The following is an 18,432-nucleotide window of genomic DNA, read 5'->3' on the forward strand; positions in this document are numbered from 1 at the left end:
ATGAACTTCCGAATAAACGAGGAACTACGTAACTCGAAAGTAGAATTTAAAACAAGGCAAAATCCAAATCCACATCAAATGTCTTTGCTAGCGAAGTTTTTTTTGTCAAAGTGTAAATGCTACTGATAACTTTATGATAATCGGAATAGCATTTTGTCTTCTCCGAGTAGTCACGTTGGATGATATGGTGTTAAATAAGAACAAAAATCCGTCTTTAGAAAGACAATAGCTCTTAGCAAAACTAAAACATAAGTACATATTTTTCATTTAGAATAGGTTAAAATATTTTTCCGTATGTAAAGGGTGATTTTTTAAAAGCTATAGGAAAGTTTTCCAAAAAAAGAACACATAATATTCAGAAAAATTTATGAAATCTTTATTTAAATCTAAATTTAAAGATTATTTCATGGAAATGTCGACCTTGACTGCACCTCCAATGGTCCATCCCCTTAGACCAATTTTGACATACCCCTTCCAAAATTTCGGCCGGTATCTCACGAATAAATGCTTCAATGTTGTCTTCCAATGCGTCAAATGAATCGGGCGGCTTGTCTGTATAGACATGAGCTTTAACAAAGCCCCAAACAAAATTATAAAGGTGTTAAATCGAAGGATATATGTAGGCGCCAATTGACCGGTCCCGAACGTGAAATAAAATGTTCACCTAACTCGCCTCTTAATAAGTCCATTATTGCGCGTGCTGTGTGGCCTGTGGAATGTGGCACCGTCTTGATGAAACCTCAAATAATGCAAGTCAAACTGTTGCATTTTGGGCAAAATAAAAAATTGGATATGATCTCACGGTACTTCTCACCATTCACAGTTACGTTACGATTCGCATCATCTTTGAAGAAGTACGGTCCAACGATGTTACTCGCCTTTTTCTGGATGCATTGGAAGCTCTTGCAATACTTCTGGCTGATATAAGTCCTATTCACTAAAAATTTTACGTTGCAGTAGGTCGTTTGGTTTCAATTCATGCACCAGCTGTATTTTGAAAGTCATCAAAAAAATTGTCTACGTTGTTGAGTAACAGAGGCTGCGAACGGCGACGAATCGATAATTGATCAATACAGCTGCGATATTTTCTTCAGTTTGCTGTTTGTGCGCGAAGCACGCATTTTGATATTAAAAAATAATTTGCAAGCGCTGCTGTTCATTTGTAAGACGATTCATGGTTAAATTAAAGACCAAACTGAAGATGTTTGACAGTGAAACAAAACACGAAACGTGTGACAGCTTTTTTAAAAAGTGTTGAAAAAAAGATAATAGCTAAAAAATCACCCTTTATGTGTACAACTCTTTTCTCACTCAGCCCTATTTTTTTGGAAGGGACTCAGGCTTTTTGAGGTTACCGAAATTCATGAAGAAGTTTTTTTTAATAAAATTCGTGTTGGTCTTAAAAATCTTTGTCTTTGAAAACTCCTCATAAGCTGTTGTTGAAAATATTTATTTAAAAATTTAGGCAGATAGCTAAAACTCGAAATCAACACTGAAGAAATAAACTATAAAACAAAGGAAAGCATTAAAATCAAGGTTTCTCAAAACTTCATACTTCAGTAAAATGAAAAATCAAAATTAATGTTGGTTTCGAGAAACTAAGTAATATACCAAAATGATTTAAATTATATCTAAAAGACAAAGATTTGTACTTTGCAAAATCATCGTACAATTTATTTTTGAGAACTTTGTTCTATTTTACCTTAACCTTAAAACCCCCGTTTTTGTTTTCTATTTTTAATAAACTTGATGTTATAGACAAATTATAAGGCCATATTCATATTCAGGTTAACTTAATTCTCAATATGCTGTCACCTCCAAGTTTTAAGTTTGGTTTTACGAGATTTTGTTTTGCAATTGCACCTTTATATAAACAAGGTTAGTCTCTAACAGGATACGACAAACCGTTTCAGAGCTTTGTTGCGGTAAAAATCTCGCTGCAAATTAGCCTGACATTAATTAAATTTTTGGCAGAATTTCGGTCTACATTGTAATAATGGATGTGTCTCTTTTATGCGGTGCAAACATGACTTCTTTTTTGTACAGTGTTTTGCTGCCACTATAAGACATATTTAAAATCGTATCTGAACTTCTTCTCTCAAACAATACAACCGTAATTACTACCGCCTCCAATAATACTCATCAGTATATCCCCAAACCCAGCCTCAGATATTCGTTTTTTAGCCGTACTACACGAATGGGGAATGTCTTACCACATTCTGGATTTCTCAAACCTTATTGCAATAGTCAGAAATTTAAAACCATTGTACAATCTCACCAAAAAAATTCCCATTCTTTATAAGCAAGTGATCTTATTTTTATGAACATAGCTGTAATTGTGAATTTTTATTCAATCGTATTGCATTTTTGCTTGTAATTTAAATACTTTTGCATAACCTTACAAGATTACGAATGACCGAGACGCACGGACGAGCCCTGAAGAAGTTGTCTCAGATTTATCACATATATGAAATGGAGCACCATAATAGGAGTGGCTCAGTTCAGATCTCGGCTAGGCCGGCAATTTGCGTGGGGGTCAAGTCTCAAAGACTGAGACTGTTTCATTTTTCAAATTTGATTTAATGAAAATCAAATTGAACTTAATAAATATTAAATAATTCAATGAAATGCGAACTGTCTGTGCGATCGTCAATGAACTGTGATATGTTTTCTTATTTAATTTATTTATTGAAAATAAAAGAACGAAACAAACAAATCAACAAAATTCTATGACATTTGTCCTTGGAGTGAGGTTGTTGGATTTCTAAGATCTCGTGGAAGTAAACAATGGATACAAAATTGAATTGATCTTTACCTTGCGTGTTTTTGATTCTTAGTTTCGGATTCGTGTGACTGAATGAGAAAAATATGTTTGTTTTTGTTGATATTCAAAATATATATTATACCCCTAATCGGTGCTAAATCAGAATCACAATCTACCAATTTTTAAGCTCCGCGACCACGACTACGACCACTACCATCATCATTATTCTTTTCGACTAATTTAATAATTTATTAAATTTTTTTTTTGTGTGTTGGTTGTCTCTTTAAGTTAAAAAATAAAATCGTGGGGAATTATGGAACAATAAAGAATGTTTTTTTTTTTTAATTTTTTTGGCACGAAAGCGACACATTTAGAAGTGATGTCATGTCATGGCATAATCAAAACATCAGCTTCAGCATATTACCACACGTTAAATTACTTTTTTTTAAGATAGGTATAGATTCTATTCTGTAGGTAGGTTTTGATGTAGAGTGACGGTTTATTAAATTCTTTACTTTTTGAAGATTCATTTATTTATAGACACAATAAATATAGTCAATTATTATTATTGTTAGGTATTTTATCGTATCACAGTCACAGATCACAATTGGATTTTGTGTTCTCTTATCTGGAGTAGGTATCACTTTGTGTTGCAATATGATTTGATGATTGGTTATTAAGGGAGGAATATTATGGTTGGGGGATAATCAAATTAATTTGTTTGTATTTATTTATGCACTTGTATTTATTTATGTATTTGAAAGTTTTTATGATCTATTTTTATCAATTGGAATTTATTAACGACCGGCGACAAGCGACTATGCGACCGACGGTGATACAGAAATCGGCGACAATGAATTTTGCTATGTGACGAGGTTAAAATTAAAAGTTTAAATGAGCTTGCACTCAAATGTATTCCTACTCGAACCTTCTAAATAAAAACTGGACAAACAAATTCAATTCTTTTGAATAATTCAAATGTTTAGTTCTCTTTCTCTTGGAGAATTCTGTTTTTTTTTATTGAGTGGAAGGTGTACAGTTTTAAATACGTAAATAAGTGATTTTGTAGTTTAAAAACGTATTGTTTTGCAGAAGATTTACAAATGATAAAAAATAAAATTCAAGTTTGTCATTTAGGTTATTTGTTTAACATACCATACCTGCGATAAGTAAACATGGAATTGCCTTCTGTTAAGAACTCAGAAAATTACCAAAATTTTTTTAAAAAGCAAATAATGGCAAGGTAGACACTCTATAGACTTTTTAACGGTTTATTGATCAATTTCCAGTCATACAAGTTAAAGGGGAAGTATACAATTACATACCTTCACAATTCAAAGGTTATGATAGCAGTTGCAGAAAGTGAGGGTGTTCTGTCTGACAATGAAATCATAAAAGTTCGCAATATGCCTTGTATCTAAGACTTAAGAATAATATTGTGGTTCTGTCAAAGTTTACTTTTAAAGTGACCAGGTATTTCGTCCTTATCTTTGCCTTTAATTTTTGTAATGATATTTTGATTGTTTACAGTTTTGAAATGGAGCTATACTTTTGAGAAACATACAAATTTGGTGTACATTTTTTGACTGGAAGGAATTTTTAAGGCAATAATTTGAATGTTATTTTTTTATAAACTCTTATTTCTTTTTAATTTTCAGCAAATTGAAATATCATTTATTATTAAATTCCCACAGGAAATTTTTTGTCAAATTGAAAATTTTGACATTTCTTGACGTTTCAAGGTCCCTAGAGTCAGAATAAAGGATTTTTAGTAAAATGTCTGTACGTGCGTGTGTACGTACGTTCGCGACGGTTTTTTGGTCGTCCATAACTCAAGAATCAGAAAAGATATCGACTTTAAATAAAGTTTGTTATAAAAAGATAATGAGGCAGAAAGATGCAGAAAGGGCTCTCAAGACATAGCAGTTTAAAAAAAGGTGCACATATTGGTTAACCCTAAATATCTCACGAACCAAAAACGCTAAAAACTTGAATTGAATTTTATATAATATATTTTAACGTTATACCAAACAATTTAAAAAAAAAAAAAAACAATTAACAATTTTTTATAAATAAAAAAAAATTAAAAAAATTATCACCTCGAAAATTTTACGATAACAAAATGATAAAAAATAAACTTTTTAACATCTGGCAAACTTTTGAGAAAAATCGAACTGAGAGTTTTTTTTATACAAAATAAAAACTTAAAAAAACATTACTCAGAGTTGGTAAAAATTGAATCTAATTGACAATTTTCTTTTAAAAAAATAAAAACTTAAAATAAAATTTAACAAAAGTTGGTAAAAATTGATTTTCAGCTCAAATGTCTTTTCAAAACTTCGAGATATGGGCTAAAAACTACATTTTGCTTTTTAAAAATATTGTTGTCAACATTAAGTAAAATTTTGAGAAAAATCTAATTGACAGTTTTTTACAAAAAAGGAAAACCTAACAAAAAAACACTACTAAAACTTAGTAAACAATTACTTTCGACTTAAATAGCTTTTCAAAAATTATAAATAATGTCTTCAAACTTTTTATTTTACAGAAAATATTGTTTTCGATTAAGCACTTATTTTTATAAAAATCCAGCAGTCAGTTTTTTCATAAAAAAATAAAATCTACAAGAAATAGTACGCAAATTTGCTAAAAATGGATGTTCGTTTCTTGATATCTCTCAAATTAATTTCATTCATCCAATTTGTAAAAATTTAAGAAATACTACGAAAATTGGTAAAACTTTGTTTTCGACTAAAAATCTATTTAACAAAACAAGATTTTCAAACTAAACTATTTCTTTATATGAAAAATATTCAACTGACAACTTTTTTAACCCAACACGAAAACCTACTAACTTTTAAGCAAGACAAATTGACAGACGGGATGGGAAGTTATCAGTGTGGGTCGCATCCCAGCCTTTCGTAACCAAAAGTGCTTTTTATTACGTTTTATTTTCTTGTGAAATTTAATTGTATTGAAAGGGATCAAAACTCGAAAATTAATTCTACAAATCTATATTAAGGTTATTTTGCTTTTGGAAATGATTAAAAGTGCTGAGATTTTGTTTAAATTTCTGCCAGTGTTCTTTTTCTATTTTAACCTTACATTTCACCATATTATTCATCATTTAGATATTAGCAAGAAACAATTAACATTCAATAGAAACTCAACGAAAATAAGAAAAAAGCCAAAGGCCAATTCCAAAGGAATTGTTGAAAAAGTTCTCTACTATTTGGGACAGTAGTTGTAAGATCTTTTAAAAGGCTATATTTAGCTCAATGCTACTACAATATAATTCCCTTTATATAAATCATTTGTCAAATATAAAATGTCAAACACTTTAGATGACAAACATTAATTTTGTAAACTTCGTAAAGAATTCATGGTTTTCAGCAAATTCTTGCTTTGAAAAGTGATCCAAAACGATTCTGGAGTTTCATTAATTTTAAAACGAAATCAATTGGCATTCCAACTACGATGAATTTTTGAGGGGATAATTCTACTGACATTAATAAAACTCTTGATCTTCTTCCTCAATTTTTTGAATCATTTTACTCAACTTCACAAGGAAACTTGAATTTTATTTCAGATATTAACCCTGAAGTAGATATTTGATCAATACACTTAGAATTATCTGAAGTATTAAATGGTCTTCAGAATCTTAAACCCAATCACATTCCTGGTGTCGATGGCATTCCTGCTCTTGTCTTAAAAAAATGCTCTAGTTCTGTATGCTTTCCATTCCAAATTATATTCAACTTATCCTTATCGCCCGGAATATTTTTGGACTTTTCTGATCCCAATTTATAAGTCTGGTTTGAAAAATTATTCTGAAAGTTACAGAGGAATTTGTAAGCTGTTCACAATTCCTAAATTGCTCGACAGTTTAGTAAAGATCAAACTGGATTTTTTTCGTAAAAGAACATATAAGTGATGCCCAGCATGGGCTTATATCGGGTATATCAACTGTCACTAATCCCGAATGTTTTTCCTCTTTCGTTATTATTTGTATAGAAAGTCAAAGTCAAGTACACGCTATCTACACGGATTTTTGAAATGCATTTAATTCTGTATGCCACAGCATACTGCTTTGTAAGCTTCATAACTTTGGGATTCACTCTAATCTCCTTCAGTGGATTTCATCTGATTATCTATTAAATCTACCTCAGGAGTTCCCCAGGAGTTCCCCAGGGCAGTCATCTTGGACCACTTTTATTTATAATCTTTATAGATGATATTCACAAAAACATAAAATTCAGCCAATGTCTCATTTATGCTCATGATTTTAAATTATTTTTAAAAGTAAATTCCATTAATGATTGCTTTAATCCCCAAATAGAATGCGAATCTAGAAACGAGTATGAGAAGCTGAGATGAGGAAGAGAGTCAGACACAAAACGGACACCTGGGGGACACCAGCGTTTATTTTATGAATTTCCGACTTGAAACCATCCAATACAACTTGTACTGAACGGTTAGAAAAATTACTTCTAATCCAACGAAGAAAAGATTCATCAATACCAAAACCACGCATTTTCAATAAGAGAGCTAGGTGCCAAACCCTATCAAATGCTTTTGAAATATTAAGTCCAATAATTTTACTTTTTCCAAAACGATGTAAAGATTTGTTCCACTGTTCGGTGAGATAAACCATGAGACCACCAGTGGACCTATTGCTTCGAAAGCCATACTGTCGGTCATTAAGAAGCTTCCTTTCTTCGAGATATTTCTTGACGTGATAATTAATCAGCGTTTCCATGACCTTGGAAAGAAGGGACGTGAGTGCTATTGGACGATAGTTAGATGGAGAGGAAGATTCGCCTTTTTTTGGGACAGACTGGACAAATTATATTGTCCATTCTCTAGGAACGAGACCTGAAAAGTAGGACAGGTGAAAAATCTTACGCAGTGGTTTTACCAGCGTTGAAGAACACGTCTTCAGAACAATTGGAGAGATGCTATCCGGGCCGGCGGGCTTGTGTATGTCATGGTCTTTCAGTTCTCTTGCTACTGCACGAATGCGAAAGAAGATTCGTCACATAGAATCATTTACGCTTTCAAGAACGGGAGGACTCATGACACTTTCCGGTAGCGACGAATTAACAGCAAACTGTGCTGCAAGCAAATTGGCTTTTTCAATCGAGCTTACATAGGGAGTGTTATTGTGGATACAAGCATTGGAACCGAGTATAACGTGGTGTTTCGCATGTTTTTTACAAATGACCAGACATTTTTACTACCTTTGGGACATTGTAGTATTTTTTCCTTAATTTCTGATCATGCAAAAATTTGGTTCGTGGAATATGACCATTAAAGGTCCTTCTAGCTTGTTTGAACTTAGTCTTAAAAGTCTAAGTGATTGCGAAGTTGGAAAAGTGTAAGGCCGCGTTTCCATTTGCAAGAAAACTTCTGCAATAAATGTCCGATAGTCTGTCCGACAGTGAATTGCAAGTGGAAACTACCAAGCAATTTCTATCGCGACAGTACTTTCATAACTTCTTGCGAGTATTTGCAAGTGCAATTAATTGCTAGTTTAAACACATTTGTATCGACTCGCGACAGTTCTTGCAGCTTATCGAAACAGTTTCGTATATCTCGCGCAAGTAGCTGGTTGGCATCTTTGCTTTACACATACAAAATGAGTAAAATAAAAGGTCGTGAATGGCCTCGCGAAGAAGTTATGCGTTTAATTGAAGTTTACGAGTGTAATCCATGTTTATGGAATAACCGGGATTCTCCAAAATAGCTCACAGCTTAGAGTATTTTCAAGAACATTAACTCTACATGAAATAAAAACGTTGTTTTATTATTTATCAATGTTTGACACAAAAATAAATTAGAATAAATTACTTGTAACGTTTTATTTATGTTGATATATTGTTTAGAATATAATAATAAAAATCTCTGTTCAAATGTCGTTTTTTTTTTAAATTAAAAACAATTATTTAAAGAATTTTTGTTTTTGTTAAAAACGCTTTTAAGGAAACAAATTTTGAAAGAACAAATAAGTTAGAAAGTCGGAAAGACAAAAAATTTCTTTCATTTAAGAATAAAAATGAGTTTAAGCCAGTAATTTTAAAAGTAATTAGATGCCAGAATGGGTTGTACGAGCATGCTCTTCAATGCCGTTTAATTTAAAAAAAGAGGCTGGGATGCGACCCACACTGATAACTTCCCATCCCGTCTGTTGATTTGTCTTGCTCCAAAGTTTGTTTATATGTATGTACTCGTATCAATTTTACCAAATTTGCGTAGGTACTATTTTTTGTAGATTTTGTTTTTTATGAAAAAACGGACTGTTGGATTTTTATATAAAAATCACTGAATATCGAAAACAATATTTTCTGTAAAATAAAATAATTTTTAAGCCAGTATTTTTATTTTTTTTTTACAAAAACTATCAATTCGAATTTTTTTTTAAATTTTACTAAATGTTAACAACAATATTTTTTGAAAGATAAAAGTAGTTAAAAGCCAATATCTACAATTTTTGAAAAGATATTTAAGTCGAAAATCAATTTTTACCAACTTTTGTTAATTTTTTTCGGTTTTTAATTTTTTGTGAAAAAAACTGTCAATTCGATTTTGTTCAAAATTTTACTGAATGTTGGCAACAAAGTGTTTTGAAAGATGAAAGTAAAGTAAAGCCAATATCTCAAAGTTTTGAAAAGTTATTTGAGTAGAAAATTAATTTTTACCAACTTTTATACATTTTTTTTTAAGGTTTTTATTTTTTGTAAAAACACTGTCAATTCGATTTTTTTCAAAATTTTATCAGATGTCGAAAACATTATTCTTCGTTGCACAAAATTGTTTTAGAGATGAAATCATATTTCAGTCGTAAAATTTTGGAGGTGACAAATTTTTTTTTCAGTTTTATTGATTAAAAAAAAAAAACCGTTATATTGATTTTTTTCAAAAAATATACCTGTTTGGTATCACGTTACAATATATTATATAAAATTTAATTCAAGTCTCTTGCGTTTTTGGTTCGTAAGATATTTAGGGTTAACCAAAATTTTCACCTTTTTTTCAAACTGCTATGGTAAAAAAACCACCCACGCAATTTTGTTGAGAGCCCTTTCTGCATCTTTCTGCCTTATTATCTGTATAACAAAATTTATTTGAAGTCGATATCTCTTCTGGTTCTTGAGCTATGGACGACGAAAAAAACGTCGCGAACGTACGGACGTACAAACGTACGTACACACGCACGCACAGACATCTTTCTAAAAATCTTTTATTTCGACTCTAGGGACCTTGAAACGTCGAGAAATGTCAACATTTTCAATTTGACAAATCGGACCCATTACAATAACTTCCTATGGGAAGTTAAAAAACATTAGTTAATAAACATTTTTTTTGAAAATTGTAAGGGCGGTTTTGTTTCTAATATATATGCACTTATTATTAGAAATAATTCTGGTAATTTAAATATATACAACGAAACCTTAAACTTCGTTCCAAGATATTGCCAAATTTTTAACATATCACAATTTTAAGTAAACAACCAGATTTCTTGCGACATTAATTGCTCTCCTGGTGTAAATACATCTGCAATAAATTGCGACAGTATGTTGCGCGAGCTTCTTGCAAGACATTTATTGCAGAAGAAATTGCTAGAATTCACATGACAATGTAAACGCGACTGCAAGAAACTTCTGCAAGACTTCCGCGAGTTGACTTGCAAGTGGAAACGCGGCCTAATAGTTATCATTTACAAAACACATTTATAGGGAGTTATGTTTTATTCCTCGTTTTATAACTTTACTAAACTTTCTTAAAAAGCAAACTATGTCAATCTTAACAACTTTATACTTAACTATCGTAAAATTTTAAGTCCCACTTACAATTTATTGTGCACCTGAGTAAAAACGGTCCTATGGAAATGAAAACCCTTAATATCTCAATTCAATCCCACACACAAATTTTAAATTTCATTTTAGTGAGTTTTTAATTACTTTTTGTTTTGATGAACCTTTTTCAAGCACCAGGTGTTTGAAGCTATTTTCTCTTCTAAGTGATGCAAGCTCTTTTTAAAATTAAAGTCTAAAAGAGCAACTATAAATTATTCATGATGCTATACAGAGAATTAATAATAAAATAACTTGAACTATGGGGTCTTAAGCATTTAGCATCGGTGATGAATTTAGAAAAATATTTGCAAATTTACTCATTGAATTACAAATGTATGTATACAGCCTTTAAGGAAATAAAACACAAAAATAAACAATTTATTTGATTAATTTGCCTGTGATGAAATACCTAATACGAGTAATTTATCAATAAAATAATTACCATAATTATTAATCATTGCCCATTTGTTCAAACTAGCTGACCTCTTCCATCTATAATTCCTACATTTCATTTTTAAATGCCTATTATTATATCTCATCTCTAAATTTAACTCTTATTTCACTTTAGTGCAAAAATTCAAAACCTTACTTAATTTTTAAGTTCATGAATGATTTGTTGTCTTTAAAATGATCATGATGAACTTTAAACTCAAAATTGTAAACAATTTCAGAAATAATGTAAGCAACTTGATTGCAACTTGAACTCAAGACTCCAACCTAATTTAACATTTACAACGAAGCAGTTATTTTTGTGTGTGCAACCTTAAGAACAAAACGAATAAGTGCTTTCTCTACCTTCTTTAAGGTTGGTAGTTCTTCCAAGAAAATTAAGCAATAACATTTCTAGAAGAAAGAAAAAAAGAAAACTAAGAAACTATGACAAAACAAAATAAGAACAAAAAAAACATCAACTAATTGCTATTTCTTTGAATTGTTTATTTTTTTTTTATTTTCCTCATTTTCTGTTTCAACATAATTATTTCGTCTCCTCCTCAAAAAAATAAATAAATAAAATAAAAAAGAACTAACCCTCTTTTAAAAATGTTAACCTCTTTTCCTCCTCCTCCACCATCAATAATGTACATAACCTCAATTAGAATAAATGAAAACTATATATAACATAGGTACTCACACAGGTTTTGAACATTTACCGCACTTAAATGGTTTCCTGCGAGTGGTTCCCACTCTCAAAACATTTTTTAAACACCCCACAAAATGACATAATCAACATTATCAACATCATTACCATCATTTACGGTGCGTCGTCGTCAATCTTCTAACTGCACAGTGCACACTCAATATAAAGCATAAAAGTTGTATTTTTAAAATCATTACAAATTGAAATCGTCGGCGTCATTGTTGTCGTCTACCGGCATCGTTCTGAAATATCCCATCATTTCAATCTCCCTCTCTTCTTTTAAATACTCATTTTTGAAAAAGTCAACAAACCACAGAGGTAAAACCAAAACACCTTCTCAATTTGTTATTTTTGAAACAAAGCGATGAAAAAAATTGTGTAAACATTATTTCACTAAGTCAATATTTGAAAATTTCACTTCGCATGCAAACTCAGAACACACAAAGCAGAAGCCTCCTCACTTCACTTTACTTCGCTTCTATCAAAAATAGCAAACAAAGTCAATGTCCTTTTAACGGAATTCCAATAGAAAACCCTAACCAAAAACCAACCACAACGGTATTTTCGCAAACTCACCTGTTTCGATAAAAGTTTCCTGGCTCGGTTACAGGCAATACTCGCTTTATCCTTTTTTGAAATTTGTATTTGTAATCACGTTGGGTATAATGCTTAACTTTGCTCACTCACTTCTTCGAATCACACGAAGAGACACACAATATTTTTCCTTTATTTTATTTTTGAAAAACACGTAAGTTCGAATTTTCGAACAATAATTTCGAATTAAAAAATCACTTTTCGCGAGGAGATTTATTTCGAAATGTCATACAAAAACTTTCGAAAATATTTAAAAAAATCAAAGTCCTTGTGTCCTTTTTGTTAAGAATTTTAGACCAGATGGTTTTTTTCCGTTAAGAGAGTTAAGTTAAAGTATTCTTTTTTAAGGTAGAGTGAGTACGTATAAATTTCGAGAACCCCGTTTAAATTCGAATGTTCGTCCGCAGTGTTTGGCAGCGAGTCGTCAACTGTTTCTGTTCTGTTAGTTGCTGGCAGCTTGATGGTAGCTAAAAGTATCTGCTTGAGTCAGTTCAACTTTTTTTAGTGAGTCTGCGAAATGAAACTTAGCGAAAAAATTTGCCACTGATTGTGACTGATGTCTCTATGCACAGGCAGCACAAGACTCGAAGGCTATAGATACCTATAGCTTTTGGTTTGTTGTGTCTCGAATCGTAGATAGTTTGTGTTCTTGGCGTTTTGCAGACGATAAGAGAAGGAGGAAGTTATGTGCGACGACGACGGACGCGAAGACGGTGGTGACCACAAAACAACCGGTAGCTTGTGTATGAGAAAGTAGGTAAAAATATTCAGCGAAAAAATAAAAACAAACAAATGAATAACGAGAGCTTTTTCATTTTTCGCTGAGAGCGCTTCTCACTGGATGATGTGTTGGGGGAGTAATAGCAGGCATATGAGCTTTTTGGCACTTGTTGTTTGAACTAAGACAAGAAATTCGGTATAAATGGAAACATACAAAAGACGTTAGCGTGAAACACGAATTTCTTGTTTAGTCGAGGAGGTAAATAGTCAATAAATGTTTCTTCCGATTCAAGGTGTAACTAAATATTATACGAGGCTTGTCTTACAAGTCATCAAATATGTGTAGATACTATTGTAGAGGGTGTTTTTAAGAGAGACAGAGTTTTGAAATGGAATAATATAATTAAAATGCTATTTTTGACATATGACAGCCACAAGGGGCTCGAACGTAGTATAATATGGAGGTCCAATTTTCGATGACTTCCCCAAAATTTGTGGCCGTTTATCGAGCTTACCGGCAGCGGCGTAGACAAGCAACTTCATTTATTCTCACAGAAAATAGTCAAGCGGCGTTAAATCACGCAAGTTTGTAGGCCATTTTACGGACCCGTAACGTCTAACTAAGCTGTTACTAAACGCTTTCTTCAATGAATTAAATGTGGCACTAGCTGTGTGACATGTACCGCAGCCACCGTCTTTTTTGAAAACACAGTTCCTGCAAATCCTGGTTGTTCAATTGGTAAGGAAAAAGTCAGAAATCATTACTCTATAGCGGACACAATTGTCCAGCATTTTTGTTTTAAAAGTACGGTCTTATTATTCCACCAAATCATAAAGAACATAAAAAAGTCATTTTTCCTGAATGTGGCTTAACATTATGGAAATGAAGCGTAGTTCAGACGTCAGTCTATTTTTGTTGAAATGTCAAACCCAACTTCAAAATAAATTAATTGACAGCCGACAAAATAGCCACCAGTTAAAATAGTTTTTCCAACTTAGAGTTCAAAGCGTTGTTTAGTCGCCAGTCAATTTAAATTGAAATGTCAAACCAAACTTCAAAATAAGTCAATTGACAGCTCACAATAGTGTCTTAAACTTCAAAAGCGTTTTTCAGGCGTCATTGTTTTCATGTTGAAGTGTCAAACCAAACCTTAAAATGGGTATAGCGGCTGATAGCTGACAAAAATGAGTTTCCAACCTCTAAAAACACCCGTTATTATTCGACGGTTGGCTTACAAGACATCAGATACATAGATAGTTTTGTATCTATCGACGACGAACGGACGTTGCGTTGGGATCATTACATTCTAACCGGCCCGGCCGGCTATAGCATCTAAGCTTCAAGTGGAGCATCATAATATTCGTTACGTTGCGTCGTCGTAAGATGATTGACATTGAATCTAGATACTCATGAATATTTGTGGCTTTACGAAGACATTCTACTCATAAAGATGCAAATTCTCTCCTTTCATTAGCTATTTAAAAAGGTATTTCAAAATTTTAATGTTCACACGGATGATTTCACAGCTAAATCGAAAAGATATCGCTCGTTGAATGTATCTTAAATAAAAGATACTTTTAGATAACATTTTTCAATTTGTGTTTGGAATCTTTTGGCGCTGCATCACTGCAACTTTCAGGTTGTGTGTCTACGAATATACGTTAGGTACGTATAGAGTGCATAAGATCTCAAAGAAACAAGGAAGAGAAATTTTAGCTATTTTTTCTTCCCGCCGCTGCTTCTGCTGCTGATGGGATAGCTGGATTAATGCCAGGAAGATGATGTGCGTTGAGTTCAAGAAGATTAAATGCTTGCGAGTTTATTTGAAAAATTCTATACCACATGCCGAGGAGAGATCACAAACCGCAATTAAAAGTCTTGAAAAAGTTTTTAAAATAAAGATTGCTGCTAAAACGAACAAAAATAGTCTTCTACGCACAGATATCAGCAGATCAGATCGTCTCGTCGTAAAAACTGATAGAAGAAGATTGAGTAGTGGTACTTCATTCATTAGGTATACTCACAGTATATAGAGAAGTCAGAGTACTTGAAATAGGTTGGGGTTTATAATATGTACAATGTACATACAAAGATGAGATTCATTGGTTTTTTTTTTCTATCTTATTGCAATTTGAAACAATCTTGTTGGTTTGATATTCATTTATAGCTAAAGAAATACGTAGAATAAAAAAAGTATGTTGATTAACGGTAATAGTCTGAGAAACCATTTGATTCAATCAGAAAAGTTATGAAAAAGAGTTCATTGGAATTTTTGAAGGCTTATTTTATTAGTTATACTCGTAATAAAATGTAAAATTAAGTCGTTGAACAAGTTTTACAAGATAATTTAAATAGATATTTTAGATTTATGGGAATTTAAGGATGAAGACAGGGAAACCTGTTCAAATAATAACTGATTGAATGTTGGATAATCTTCCATGTCGAAAATGTTAATTAAAATATGTTAAAAAATAAAACAGATTCTTTCAATATTAATACCTGATGGCAAGTACGTACTTATTCCCATTAATATGGCTGAATTTCCTTCGAGTTTTCTGTTTCAAGGCGTTTGTACTCTTGAACTTGTTTGCATGGATCTTTGAACATACAAAAAATAAACTACAAATATTAAATAATGTTCAATCGAAAGAAGATGGACAATCTGATTGAAAATATGTTTTCATTAATAAATAACTCGTTTTTTTGAAACCACAAGTTGGCTATGTTCTGTGATTTAAGCACTTATAACTAGGTTTTCATTTTGAGAAATTAACATTTTTAATTTGCCTTAAAAGTGGTGATGATAGCTTCCAAAGTAATTTCTTTATAAAAATAGTTTGAAGTGGATGACAATCGCTGCGGTTTAAGCGAGATGCATTTGTACGGAACAGTCTTATCGAGATGGTCTTGTGAAGCCCATGTTCTCTTTTCATAACCTTAGCTAAATAGTCGGAATGGCGTTTCATATTCTGAATATATATCGGTGCTATTCCCGATTCGACATGTATGGCGTACGTAGGTGTAGCGTTAGGCAGTTTAAAAATTCTTTTAAAAAAGTATCTTTGTAAAGAATCAAATTCCTCTATTTAAGGGTATTCAAAGGCTTGGACACCGTATCATTAGCACGTATTTATTGTTGCATTGAAGACTCTGTACTTTGATGAGAGGTCAATAAGGTGGTTGCTAAAAAAATTAGGCCACATCAGGTTTAGGGCCTGTTTGGCCCTTTGGTTTTCTCTTTCGCATGATTGCTCCAGTTTAGGTTAAAGGTCAGCAATACACCTAGATATTTAAACTCACTCACAATTTCAATACACTCGTTGTTGATGTTCCATGATTCTTTAGCACGTCGTGCATGCCGCCTAGATTCAAATATCATAGCCTTGGTTTTTCTTGTATTGATCCGTAAGCCCAAGTTTCCCCATATTCTTAAAGTCTATTGATTTGCATTTGTAACGAAAATTTGTAGGATTTCACAAACCGCATCAATATAAAGTGCAAACAAAATGGGGCTTAGAATACATCCTTGGGGAACTCCCGCCGCTGTCTCAAAACTTTCGGATAAGTTGTTGCCATCCCATACGATGAACTCAGAAAGTTAGAAAAAAATAGTAAACAGTTTTTCAAAAGGCCAAGAGAAGAAAGTTTGTAAATCAATGCTTGTCGATTGACCGTATCAAAAGCAGCTGTAAAGCTTTTTTTTCTTCCAAATGTTGTCTTGTTATTGTTAGTGCAAATATTTGGTCTACCGTTGAGAAAACGGCCATACTTAAGCGGTTCTTTGTCTCTATCCTTCTCGTAAGGAATAAAGTACAAAATTTTTTTTAAAGAGTTGAGAATAGATATGCCTCTACAGTGTTCTGCAAGACTCCTTTCACCTCCCTTGAAAATAGCGGAAATAATGGCTGTGTTAAGGCAAATGGGTATGCAACCATCATTATAAAGTTGGTTGAACCAGTCCACTAAGTAGTTTTTGAAGTAAGCAGTAGAATATTTGTAAAATTCCGTTGGGGTTCCATCAACACTCGGTGCTTTGTTGCTCTTCATTGCTTTCAAAACACTTTCAAGTTCAATCATACATACGAGGTGTGTTCAACAAGTACCCGGAATTTTCGTTTTTTTTTTTCAAAAAATATTTATTTATTCGTTTACATCAATGTGGTCCCCTTGAAAGGAGTCTCTCCCAGATATTATAAACTTACGCCAGCGTTTTTTCCAATCTTCGAAGCACTCTTGATATGTCCTTCAGTATTCAGTATCAGCGATTCGGCCTTTATTTCTTCCATCGAGGATCATTTCATGGGTCTCTTCAACTTTGGAAAAAGGAAAAAGTCACACGGAACCATATCTAGTCAATATGGAGGTTAGGGAATGACTACGGTATTGTTTTTCGCCAGCAAATTGAGAACAAGCAACGACGAGTGAGCAGGTGCGTTAGCGTGGTGCAAAAGCCATGATTTGTTTTTATTTTAATCTGAGCGTTTTTTTTTTCGGATTACTTCACGCGAACGTCGCATAATTTCAAGGTAATACTCCTTATTAACCGTACGACCTTGTGGTAAGATCTCTTGATGCACTACGCCTTTATAATCGAAGAAAACAGTAAGCAAAAACTTCACATTTTATCGAACTTAACGTGCTTTTTTCATTAGTGACGTTGGATGCTTCCAGGTGCACGATTGTGCTTTGGTTTCGATATCATAGAAATATAGAAAAATGTCAAACTAATAGAATCTGTATCCAAAGAGTATATTTCAAAAAATATAAATGCCAAATATGTTTGTGTTCAAAAATTGTAATGCCATTTTCTCTAGCAAAAAAAAAACAACTTAATTTTTCAGAAATTTAGAGCTCGTTTTTTGGATACATTTTTAAATATAATTTTTTTTTCAATTTTTCATTGACAATATTTTTGGTATGTAGTATTTAAAATATGTATATTAATTTAATTTTACTTCCGTAAAAAAAATGTACTCGTTTTTCAGACAAAGAATTTAAATGAAAAATATTTTTTTAAATGCGAAACAAAAATGTTAAAATTTTTGACCATCAAATATCATTTAGACAATATTGGAGCTTGTGCATGGAAATAATTATTTAAAATTGGTTCATAAGTTCCTGAGAATAACGGTTCTATGGAAGGTACCCTTTTGAAGCAATACAAAAATACATTTTTTTATTGAAAAAAACCAAGAGAATTCGAATTTTGTTTGGGAACTATTGTCATAAAAATAATTTGTTCAACATTTGTTCAAAACTTCTTCATAGGGAGTTTGGAAATAATTTTAAAAAATTTTAAAGTGTGTATTAATGTTTAATTTCCAAGAGAGCAAAATAATGTAACAATAAAAATGCTGAT

General features: G+C 32.1%; 1 protein-coding gene across 1 annotated transcript in view; it reads right to left on the reverse strand.

Annotated features, from left to right (window-relative positions):
• Positions 1–12,792, reverse strand: part of LOC129952909 (mucin-1) — a 51,986-nt gene extending 39,194 nt beyond the window's left edge. The window contains exon 1 of the mRNA XM_056065871.1: positions 12,335–12,792. The gene's annotated coding sequence lies outside the window, so the exon portion shown is untranslated. The remainder of the gene's footprint in view (positions 1–12,334) is intronic.
• Positions 12,793–18,432: the final 5,640 nt, after the last annotated feature.

Source organism: Eupeodes corollae, chromosome 3 (genome assembly GCF_945859685.1).
Source record: "Eupeodes corollae chromosome 3, idEupCoro1.1, whole genome shotgun sequence".
Taxonomy (NCBI): Eukaryota; Metazoa; Arthropoda; class Insecta; order Diptera; family Syrphidae; genus Eupeodes; species Eupeodes corollae.